Source organism: Saccostrea echinata, unplaced genomic scaffold (assembly GCF_033153115.1).
Source record: "Saccostrea echinata isolate AGI-Se365-2 ecotype Australia unplaced genomic scaffold, CSIRO_AGI_Sech_v1 ptg000057l, whole genome shotgun sequence".
Taxonomy (NCBI): Eukaryota; Metazoa; Mollusca; class Bivalvia; order Ostreida; family Ostreidae; genus Saccostrea; species Saccostrea echinata.
Window position 1 is genome coordinate 1,270,063 of NW_026889806.1, and position 11,570 is coordinate 1,281,632.

At 31.8% G+C, this 11,570-nt stretch overlaps 1 long non-coding RNA gene across 1 annotated transcript; it reads left to right on the plus strand.

Moving 5' to 3' along the window:
- The first annotated feature begins 322 nt into the window (after positions 1–322).
- LOC133174355 (uncharacterized) lies at positions 323–2,759 on the plus strand. The gene is made up of 3 exons (XR_009719126.1): positions 323–449; positions 1,079–1,111; positions 2,569–2,759. It is a non-coding gene; the product is annotated as an uncharacterized LOC133174355 (long non-coding RNA).
- The last annotated feature ends 8,811 nt before the right edge of the window (positions 2,760–11,570 follow it).

Sequence of the window (11,570 nt, forward strand, 5' to 3'; positions counted from 1 at the left end):
TAATCAGACACAATGTTTGATATATTCCATAGCTTCAAACCCCTTAAAAAGTTACTAAATGAAATTATTTTTTTTTACGTTTGCCTGAACATGAAACAAATTGACAATTAAATCTTGAATATTAAAATTGTATCATTTGTAACTGGGCATTCCTCGTTATGGGTTTCCATGTATGTATTTCTGTAAAATCCTGTTTACATCCTGTCTGAAATGACTAATGATATCATAAACGCTAATTAAATTTAACTTCTCACCAGATATAAAATTATTAACATAATCTTCAAATTCGTCTTAAAACAGGAACATGAGGTTAGGTTGCATGTCCGTGTTTTCAATGATTATTTTTCTATTAGTGATAGATTCCTTTTGCTCGCAGAGAAGACAAAGAAAACATGGCTTGCAACGCGGTTCTCGAGGGCAAAAAAGCAGAGTCAGAATTGGAAATAGGGGTAAGCCACTTTAAGGTTGCACTCTATTAATTTGTGAAGGAGAAAAAATATGAAAAAAAAGATAAATTTAGTATCTACTCAGAATTGCATATTGAGAAAAACTGTCGAAAAATGAATAATTTGCATATTCATTCAAAAGTGTGTCATTGTTGAAAAAATAAAATAACCACATAGAAAGTTACATAAATATAAAAGTTGCAAACCAGATTTTAATAACTTGGTCAAAATTCGATCCATATTTGGTAACATAGAGAAACATTCACTTTACACATTTAAGTTGTATATTTGAAAGCTTTGTAAATCATTTAATCATCGGCAGTGTATGACTCTGTGGTTAATTATTATGATAACTGCAAAATTTTGGGCACTTAACTAGAAACCTCACGTGAACTCTATGTAATTAAAAAAAATCCTGCTACTCGTCATATGTATTCGTTCTGAAATATCATTACAGAATTGATCATAATACAAACATGACATTTACCACTCACGGAAAGAGTTACATTAGCAGGAAAATTGTAAATATGTTGTTTTTTTTTTTTTTTGAATTTGTTGTTGTTGTTATTATTGTTTTGTAAATGGAAAATATACTGATGGATTTTAAATTATATGTACAATAATTATTACAGTTGTAAAAGGTAGACCAACAAAGGGATTGACTAGTAAGTATAGATAATATGTTTTCATTATTTTTTTTTCATCAATTTGATTATGATAGACACATCTATCTATTTATTCATAACATACAATTGAAAGGGGAGTAAGGTGCATCTCATAGATTAACGACAACATGAATTATCCCGATGGTCATTTATTTGGTTGCTTCTACTATATAAATATATTTTTTGAAAGTTTTATGACTAATTATACATATTTTTAAAATTATTTATGGTCTATTAAATACATCATAACGTATCAAGAATTCCAACCTCTATAATATCACTTATGCGCACGTATCAAAAACAAAGAAAAAAAGCAAGTTAGTGAAATAATAGACCTTCTACCTCGTCAGAGTCGACAAAGAAAATATTTTTAAAAGAGTGCGGCCTAACTTATGATAAGAATATACCTTTTGAAGATAAAAATGGATCGGAAGCTAGGCAAAAGTTATGCGGTGCTTTGAAGACCATCGGTGATATGTCCGTTGAAGGTTTTTTTTAAACTAATGTACATGTATCATTATCGTTTATCAGATATGTATCGCTTTCTAAAAAAGACATATTAAAACATGCTTTCGAATATTGCGTCAGAAGGTCTATTACGAATTTTAGCTCTGTAATTTTTGGGACAAATTATTCCTCATTAATGTACGTTTGCACAAAACCCTTACATTTGGTTTTCGATGCTTTAATTACACATATATGTTAAGAAAAGAAACTGAACATTGTATAATTAGGAGTTGTTAGATTTTACGTTTAGAGAATTATTCTTACTATTATTATTCTGCAGTTAAGGTCAAACGACACGTTCCTCGAATATCTGGTGTGTATCTCTTCATAATATAAAGAAAAATATTCATACTAATCATTATCTTGTGATATTTAAACTGTTTTTAAGATTTCTTAAAAAATGAATACAGCAAAAATTGTGATATTGACAATTCAAGAGATTTCCTGTAGGGTTATATAGAAAACACCATTATCTGGAAACTTGCACAAATGCCTGGTAAGGTACCTCAATTTTTTGTGAGGATACCTGTTGAAGTATCAATACTTCAATGACAAATTCTTAGGAGGAAAAATTATATATTATTGAGGAACGTGTCGTCTGACCTTAAGTTATATATTGATGAACAATGGTACAAGTAAACTGGTCTATATACGAGTGATCTGGTTTGTAAAATTATTCGATTTTCGGCAGGTTATATTTCCTTTTATAAGGACTTAAAGTGAAGAAACAGCTACCCTTTACTCTTGGCATAAATATAAGACATTATTTATAAAACAATATGGGGTAAATTTGAAGAAAAATATAGTTTTCTAAGCCTTATATCCTTTCTTAATATACATTAAAAACTATTTTTATATCGAAATAATATAATAGGTGCAAATGGTATTGTTTTTATAAAAGCCTCGTTTTATTTACAAATAACGTCCTGAATTTTTTCTTTGTATTTAAGTTGTTACACAATCTGGTGACATCTTCTGCAGGCTATGCAAAACAGTTGATTGCAAGAGACAATTCTGTGGATGAGATTTGGAAGTGAAGAAAGACTTTTTCACTGATACTGTTATAGTTCGTGTAATTATTATTGTGAATTCTTGTTTTAAAAAGTGATATTTACGTCCGATTTAAATCTTTTTAACTTGGTGCATATTTTCTTTGGTATATTTTTTTTAAATTCATGTCCCTTCGATAACATTTCCACTTATACGGGGACGCACAAAATGCTGGTAAAAAACTGAAAATTTAGATCAATTGTCCGTAATTATGGTCATTAAGGGATGAAGGGTCTCTTATCCTCCAGCCCTTACTACCACGAGTTACAGCGACCAGACACGTCGATTATACGGTCTCATGAAGTGTGAAGATAATGAACAGTGATCATGCTCGAAAGCACAAAAACCCAGAAGTCTCATTCGAGATTCGAAATACAAAATTCGAATTTCATTTATGGCCATGGTTAAAGTGTAAAATTTCGCAAAAATGGATCAAACTCCAAGGTCAAGTTCAAGTGGTTAAATATGTTGGTATCAGAGGAAAGGTCTTGTCACAAGGGCTAGGTAAAGGTTTATGCGGACAAAGAGACAAACAGACGGACAGACAGACAGCTAGACGAACAGTGCAAAAACTATATGCCCTCAATCTTCGATTACGTGGGCATAAATACTTTCACAAATAATATTCGTGAACAGATTTTTATTGTTGCCTTAAATGGATACGATGTTTAATGCCGCAATTAGCATACTTAATTAAAAATGCATCATCTAGTAAAACTGCATATTTTCTTTCCATATATATTTCTGTTTTCATTTTGGCGTGAAAATCCGGTTTTTTCTAAATTACAATAAATCAGTGCTTTTACTTTCGACATAATGTGTCATTTGTTCTCCATTCTCGAAATATAAAAAATTAATTTTTTTCTGTTTATTTAAAAAAAAAAACCTCTTAACTTATAGTAATAATTCTCTTTAAAACATACTTAGTCTATGCATTCATAATAACAGATAGTAGGTAAACCATCCTGACAGAGACTACAACCTCCAAAATTTCTCAAAAATGATATTGTTATTCATCTTAACAATATTTTCAATCTCACAATTACCGTTCACGGTAGCTCAGTAGGTAGAGCGCTCGCTCCGTGATCGGGAGGTCGTGAGTTCGAATCTCGGCTGCGACTGACCTAAGTCGATAAAAAAATGGGTAGCAACTGTTCTTTCGCCATGCGCTCGGCACTTTGAAGTGAAAGTTGCGGGTCCTTTGGATGAGACCTTAAAACCGAGGCCGCGTGTCATGACAGACGTTGTCACGATAAAGATCCCTCACTGCTCAATGGCCCTGAGTGCCGCGTAAAGGTCAAAATTTGAAGCCCTTCACCGGTATGTGGTGACGTCTCTAAATGAGTGAAAAATTCTCGAATGGGACGTACAACAACATACAATCAATCAATCAATCTCACAATCCTATGCTATGATGTCCTAACCGCTCAACTATGACGTCACCACGAATGTCACTGTGTACCAAAAAGAAAGAGGCAAAGGGAAAATCAAAGAAAATGTATTAAACAGAAAATTCAATATTCATTTTTGTAGATGGATATGATTTTTTTTCTCTCGTGAGACAGGATTTCTTGATAATTTTACGTGCTTCGCACTCGTGAAAATAACAAATCCTGTCCCACTCGTGACATTACTTCTAGAATATCAGCTGTCTCGTTTAAAGTCGTCATTTCGTACCACAGAGTCTGACACATCTGTTTCATATTTGGATATTTTACTTGAAAAAGACGTTAATGGTAATCTAACAACCAAGCTTTATGATAAACGTGATGACTTTAACTTTTCAATCGTCAACTTCCCTTACTTATGCAGCAATATACCCTTATCACCTGCATACGGGGTATATATCTCTCAGTTGATTCGATACGCAAGAGCATGCTCTACGTATGAACAATTTCTAAAACAAGGTAAATTATTGAAAAACAAGTTGATGAAACAAGAATATCAGCTGTTTCGTTTAAAGTCATCATTTCGTAAGTTCTATGGTCGATACAATGACCTTGTCAGCAAATACAATTTATCAATGAGTCAAATGCTGACTGACGTTTTTCATACTAATTGTTAGGCCATTATTTACACACTGAATTGTCGACGGATTTTCCGTTATTTCCCGATCATGACAAGGAGCACACGGCGGGTGTGACCGGTCGGCAGGGGATGCTTACTCCTCTATGGCACCTGATCCCACCTCTGATGTTTGGAGGTCCGTGTTTGCTCTGCTCCTATTTTGTATTGTATAATGGACTTTTGAGTTTGAATACTGTTCGTTATCTCCATATATTTCATTCTATCTCCAACTAATTAAAAAACATTGAATATCCTCTATACATTCTCTTGTCAATAACTTCACGTTTCGTCATCTAGGTACACCATTTTCGTATACGAAAATTAAAAAAAGACCCTTGATATTCGAGAGCATATAAGAATTCCATTGTTCATTTTCTTTTGTAAGCAAAACAATTAATTGGTAACAGAATCATATTACTAAGCAGCACTCAGAATATTATTTAGTTTAAGTCTTGCAACATACTGAAGTTCTAACATTAAATTAAAAACTAATATACTTCAAGTATAAGAGATTTTAGTGTATTTAATTACATATTTTAAGGAGTAAGTGACATTGTATTCATTCTGCTCTTCGCAGGTACCTGGCCAAATATCCGATGCTTCCAGGGAAATTTTTTGATTGCTTTTTCCTTTTCTCTTTTTCTATTTTTATTCATTTTCTATTTAATTTTAAAGATTCATAAGATTTGTTATCTTTCCGCTTATTTTTGCTTTGTACCTTCTGTGAGCTCACTTTTTAGTAGTATAAACTCAAAATTTATATGAAAAAATAACTTTTAATTTTATTCTTTGAAGTTGATATTTAAAAGATACGTGAGTTTCTGATTGACAATTTTTATGTAGTTTTTGGAGATCAAGTCTTCCATCAAACTATTGGAATTTCTATGGGTACTAATTGTGCCCCGTCATTAGCAGACTTGTGTTTTTATTAATATGAAGCAGAATTTATTCAAAAATTTCTATATGAAAAGAAGAAGTCTCTTGCTGTGGCCTCTAATTCTAGATGCAACAACAACATTTTTCAATTAACAATATTCATTTTCATTTCTATGTTGATTCGGTATATCCCTTTGAATTCTAACTAAAAGGCACCGCAGAGTCTGACACATCTGTTTCATATTTGCATATTTTACTAGAGAGAGACATTAATGGCAAACTAACATTAACAACAAATCTTTATAATAAACGTTGTGAATTCATCTTTTCTACCTCACACTTCCCTTATTTGTGTAGGAATATACCATTATCACCTACATATGGAGTTTATGTCTCCCAGTTGATTGGATACGCAAAAGCATGTTCTATATACGAACAATTTCTTAAAAGAGGTAAGCCATCAATAGATACGTTGATGATACCAATAGTAAACCTTTGTTTTTGTACTGAATTTGGTTAAGGAATGTTCCGTCTACATTATCAATATTCGTACATAGGGCTTAAGGTGGGAATGAAGGGTCAACAGGAGATGCTTACTCCTCCCATCTTTGGAATTTCCAGGGGTATGTGTTTTTTCCCACTTTACATATTTGTATTGTTTATAGATTGTTGAGTGACGTTTTTTCATACAAACTGTTGGGCAATTATTTTTACACCCTGAATAGTCTACGGGTTTTTTCCGTTCGCTCCATCATGACAAGAAGCACACGGCAGGTGTGATCCATCGACAGGGGATGCTTGCATGTACTTCTCCATGGCAACTTTTCCCATCTCAGATGTTTTTTGTTAGAGGTCCGTGTTTTCTCTGCTTCCAGTTTGTATTGTTTCAGTGGACTTCTGAGCTAGATTACTGTTCTTTATCTTCATATTTCAATTTAAACCTCCGGGTTTTTTAATTATGTGTAATGAAGCAGATTTCAAAACTAAACGTCAAAAAACTCTACAACCAAACTCACTATGAGCAATATCTTGGATAATGGTGATATTTTCTTTGAAATGATTTCATCTGGATTATGCATTGTTATTAGGTCCTGGAACATTGTTTTTTTTTTTTTTCTCATTCTTATTAAACATTTTATTGGCGTCTAATTGATTTTACTTCTCGTTCCTGTATTTTCTCTTTCATTGTATTTCCTAGTTATTTTCTTGACATATACATGTATGTCAATAAGTTTAAATATGAATGTTTGCTGACTTAATGTGTCGCATGTATGCTTTTATCATCTTCATTTAAATGTGATTATTCAACAAGGCATACCTGTAATTAACCAAACATTTATACAGTGGTTTGTCGTTTGTGGATATATTCACGTCCTTTATTAAGAGTTTGTATGAAATTAAACGACTATAAAAAGAAGTTAAATCATTTTTGCTATACTCTCAGATATTTGTAAAATTCTCATCTCATAGTCAAATCTTGCTATGTAAAATAGATGTCCTAGCATTGTTGTCCTTAGTGTTCCTGTCTGACCCATGTTCGTGTTCAAAGATTAAAGTAGTCAGTTGAAATAGGACAGAAAATGTGACAACAAAGGCATAGCATTGCAAAAGAGTTCAAAACGACAAAGAGGTTGCATTTTGCTATCGTTCTTGATATAAAAAAAATAGGGATTATTTAACGATACAAAAAATAAAAACCTTAAATATTCTCTTACAGCGTTATTATTATAAGTCACTTAAATGTTTAAATGAATGTAAATTTTGATCATGATTGGAAAATTGTTTAGTTTTATTTTGTTTAAAGATGTCATAGCTAAGCCTGTTTATCCTCCCAGTCCCTATATGTTTGGTTTTCCAAGTTTTAAATTCGGAATAAATTTGATGAAAGCAGGTTCACGTGCAAAATCATAAAGTTTCATCAACTTATTTGCTAGAGATGGCATCATTTTGTTTCAAACCAACATGGCAGAATAAAAGATTTAACAAAATAAAATATTGTTAAATTTAAGTATACAATTGAGAGAGTGGGTAATATTCTTGTTCTTCGAGTCCAGATATACATGATTGTATTCCTAAAACAAAGCCGAGGGAAATAAATTTAATTAAGGAGAACCAGAATCTTGCAGACTCTCTCTATAAAAGAGGAATATAATATTAAGGAGGAGTAAGCATTCCCTGTTGACTGGTCATACCCGCTATATACCCTCTTTATTGTACTGACAAATAGAATAGTCGATAATCAAAATTAAATCAAAAATAATCTTTCAAACAAAAATAATTAAAAGGAACTTTTAAAAATTTGAAATCACAAACTTTTACCAAAATCAGTAACATCAAAACGTACGACTTTTCAACACTTTATACAACCATCCCCACGATGAATTAAAGTCCAGACTTTTTGACATCATTGACAGCTGCTTTTTCAATAAAAATGGAACTTGTAAATTTACTTACCTTGTAAATGGTCATTTGCAAACTTTAGGGAAAAAACTTTGATTGTACATACAAGTACTTTGAAAGTGATATAGAAAGATGTTTGAGTTTCTGATTGACAATATCTATGTAGATTTTGGAGACCAGGTCTTCCAACAATATGTTTGATATCCCATTGGTCCCAATTGTGCCCAATTATTAGCAGACCTATTTTTTAAATTCATATAAAGCAGAATTTATTCAAAATCTTGTACATATACATGTAAAAAGGAAACCACTTGCTGTGGCCTTTAACTCGACATTTAGATATACATGTATCGACGACGAATTATCAATCAACAATTTTCCCTTTTATTCATATGTCGACTCGATATATCCCAGTGAGCCTGAAATAAAAGCTTCCACAAAGGCTGACACATCTGTTTCATATTTGGATATTTTACCAGAAAAAGACGTGAATGATAACCTAACAACAAGGTTTTATGATAAACGTGATTATTTTAACTTTTCTTATGGTCAACTTTTCTTATTTATGTAGCAATATACCCTTTTCACCTGCATATAGGGTATATGTCTCTCAGTTGATTCGATACTCAAGAGCATGCTCTAGGTACTAACAATTTTTTAAACGAGGCAAGCTATTGACAAGCAAGTTGACGAAACAAGAATATCAACAGTCTTGTTTAAAGTCATCATTTCGAAAATTTATGGTCGATACAATGACATTGTCAGCAAATACAATTTCACACTAAGTCACATGCTGACTGATGATTTTTATACTAATTGTTAGGTCATTATTTATACACTGAATTATTCCTGATCATGACAAGGAGCACACGGCTGGTGAGACCAGCCGGCAGGGGATGCTCACTCCTCTATGACACCCTGATCCCACCTCTGATATTTTAGAGGTCCGTGTTTGCTCTGCGGTTTTTTCTGATTTGCGTTGTTTAAATGGACTTATGAGCTTCAGTACTGTTCGTTTTCTCCATATTTCATGTAAAACAATTGTCAAAAACTTGTATGAAAAAACTCAGTAAAATATGACCCAAAGAGAGGTTGTATTGGCAAAAATATTATAATGACCATAGAAATTTGAAAATACTGAATTTAAACAAAGTTATAACCGCTTTATAACATCAACTTTTATGCCAGAAGCCTCCATTGATTTCAAAATTAATTGTAATCAGAACATGCTTGTACGTACCGAATCAGTTTGAAGACATTAACAAGATATGAAGGTGAAAAATAGTTAGGTTTATGTTAAAAAAAACTTTAAGTTGCTTTAAGTAAACTCATAGCTCTTTGTAAATTGTCTTTATCGATTAGACTAAGAAAATGTCATTTGCTTTAGTAGGGGGGGGGGGGGTATATTTTAGTAGGGAATCGAAGGGTAAAGCATATATTAATGAATAATGATTAACTATGCATTGATACATTGCTTTTGATAAGTGACGAATCAAGGTATCTTGATAATGTAAAGACCAACACGCTCTAAATCCTTTAAAACAAAACAAAATTGAGGACCGGATAGACACAGATCCCTGGACGCACCAAGGGTAGCATCAGGTGTCACGGAGAGTAAACATAAAAACTGAACATTTTAAATATCATGGCGTCCAAAAACCAAAGAATTTTATTACTCTGTTCAAAGGTTTACCTTTCACCCCTTGGAACTATTACAATTATGAAAATGAAAAGATGTGTTGGAAAAAAATAAAAATACGACTCTTTATAATGATTTTCTTTGTACTAGAAAATTAGTGTATGACATTGATGAAAAATTGCACGATATTGGCTACATTCTGTATTAATCATGAACACAAACGTTGTCTACAAAGGGATACAATCGTCGGATTGTTATGATGTTCACACGAAGAGCACGCTGGGTTTCCGATCTTGTTTATGAAAGATCCAGAGGAAAAAGGACCTGAAATATATACAACATTTGTATTTTTCATATATTGGTATAAGCATAAATCTTCCCTCATTCTATATTGCAGTTAATTTTATCATCATTTTCATTATACTGCAAAACCTTTCAACGAACAATTTACACACAAATCTTTTAAATAATGAAACATTTTTTCTTATATATAATTATATATTATTTCAATATCTATGATAAACATGTGCAATGCTATAATGTCATCAAAAATCTTTTGAAGATTCTTTCTTATATATAATTATATATTATTACAATATCTAGGATAATCATGTGCGATGCTATAATGTCATCAAAAATCTATTGAAGATTAACCCCACCCCTCCCTTCAAAAACGAAAACTCGAACTCCAAGAATTCATATTATTCAGTTATTGTCATTTACTCACCAGGTCTATCGGCTCTATTCTTCACTGTCGTCGGTGCTGTTGTTGTTATTGTTGTTGACGTATTAACCTTCTCAGTAGTGGAACAGTCTTCAGTATCTATTGCTTGTATCTGTACGGGATGTATTTTGTCAATCCTATCTAAGATATGTAGAAAAGGTATTGTAGCTTTGAAACATTTGGATTATATTTTTTTTTCTAGTTTGGGTCAATTTCAATTTTAAGTAAGCATTATAAAATTATAGAACCCACTCTTTTGCATTAAAAGAGCAAATCAAATGTGAGGATAACAAATAGTTATTTTAAATCCAGTAAAACAATTAAGTAGAGAACAGGGCTTGCACAGACCCCCTGAAAACTCCAGAGTTAGGATAATTTGACATAAAGTAGATATCTTCTCTTCTCAACCGGTCACACTCATCGTGTGCCATTTGATCAAATAAACGGAGCATAATCCGTAAAAAAAAAAATGATATTAAAAATGGTCCAACAATATGTATGAAAATATGTCGTACTTATTTTTAGCTCTTTAGGGTCTTACAGATAATTTTAATTTTTTTTTAGTTCCGTGCAATATACAATTAAGTTTGCTGTTTCCGTAGTTGTTTGCCATACATGTAGATATTGTTCGCCGTCGGGTTTAAAAAGGAAATGTACATTAATTTTGAAAATGTAGCATCTACTAAGATTATTTGAACTGGTAACTTCATTTTTTTGAAAATGCAAGAAATAAGAATTGTAATAATTAATGTTAGAATTAAAAATGCAATTATGATATAACATACATGTTTTCCAATGGTACATGTAGGTATTCATTATTGCTTCATTTTGAATCAATTAGATGGCAAATGACTTTGCTGCTAGTAGTATTTTTGATGCAACATGTAGCAGTTCAAAAATTTGATATGAGGAAAAATTATTTTAAGTAAAAAAAGAATTAAATTTAATAGTTCGTTATATTGAATTTTTTTTTATAAGTTACAGGAGAAAATTGTTTTCTGCTGAGAAAGTTTTATATAATACCATTACAAGATCTACAGCAAAAATCTTTTCTGAAGAAGGATTAAGGTACAGCAAGTCAGTTTTTATTTTTATATTCCCTTAATCTCGTATTAGGTTTTTTCTTCTAAATTTAACAATCCTAGGATGAACAAACAAAGACAAAATTTAACGACAAAATATAACATTTGCTGATG